The 896-nt window shown below is 40.1% G+C and overlaps 1 protein-coding gene across 1 annotated transcript in view; it reads right to left on the reverse strand.

Annotated features, from left to right (window-relative positions):
• LOC106882604 (uncharacterized) overlaps nt 1-896 on the reverse strand; it is a 137,282-nt gene that overhangs the window by 14,468 nt on the left and 121,918 nt on the right. The window lies entirely within an intron of this gene.

Consider the following 896-nt stretch of genomic DNA (forward strand, 5'->3'; position numbering starts at 1 on the left):
CGATTAAATAAGTACCAGTTACGCACTGGGGTCGATATAATCGACTTAATCCATTTGTCTGTCCTTGTTTGTCCCCTCTGTGTGTAGCCCCTTGTGGGTAGTAAAGAAATAACACACAAACACATATATATATATATATATGTGTGTGTGTGTGTGTGTGTGTGTGTGTGTGTGTGTGTGAGCATCTTACCATCTTGTCTTTGGTTGGCCATTTGATCTTGTTTATTGTGCTAGTGACCATTCCATCATACAGATTGTCCATCTGTTGTCCTTCAGTCATGTGATATGGCCAGCACATTTATATTCCTTACAAAATATTAACTCTCTGGAATTTCCTTCCCTATTAATGCTTTTCCTGAAGGTGTTAACTTACAGATGTTCAGGTTGAATATCATCATTATCAATCTCTCCTGTCTCAGAGAACCTGTGAATGTCAAGAGCACTGCCCCTTCCTGTTGTCTAAACCTGGTCTGGCCAACTCGAATTACATTGCAGGCCACTTTAATCACAGAAAGTTTTTTGAGGGCCACTTGTATACTTTATGCATTAATAGTCAAACAATCAAATTTCCATTTTATTCTTTTATTCTTTCATTTGTTTCAGTCATTTGACCTTGGCCATGCTGGAGCATCGCCTTTAGTCAAACAAACCGACCCCAGGACTTATTCTTTGTGAGCATAGTACTTATTCTATCGCTCTCTTTTGCCAAACCACTAAGTTATGGGGACATAAACACACCAGCATCGGTTGTCAAGCGATAGTGGGGGGGGGACAAACACAGACACAGACACGCACACACACACACACACGCACACACACACACACACACACACACACACACACATTGTTTAAAATTATAAAATTGTAGGCTGTTGTGTTATTGCCACAGATAAATT

This window comes from Octopus bimaculoides, chromosome 4 (genome assembly GCF_001194135.2).
Source record: "Octopus bimaculoides isolate UCB-OBI-ISO-001 chromosome 4, ASM119413v2, whole genome shotgun sequence".
Lineage (NCBI taxonomy): Eukaryota > Metazoa > Mollusca > Cephalopoda > Octopoda > Octopodidae > Octopus > Octopus bimaculoides.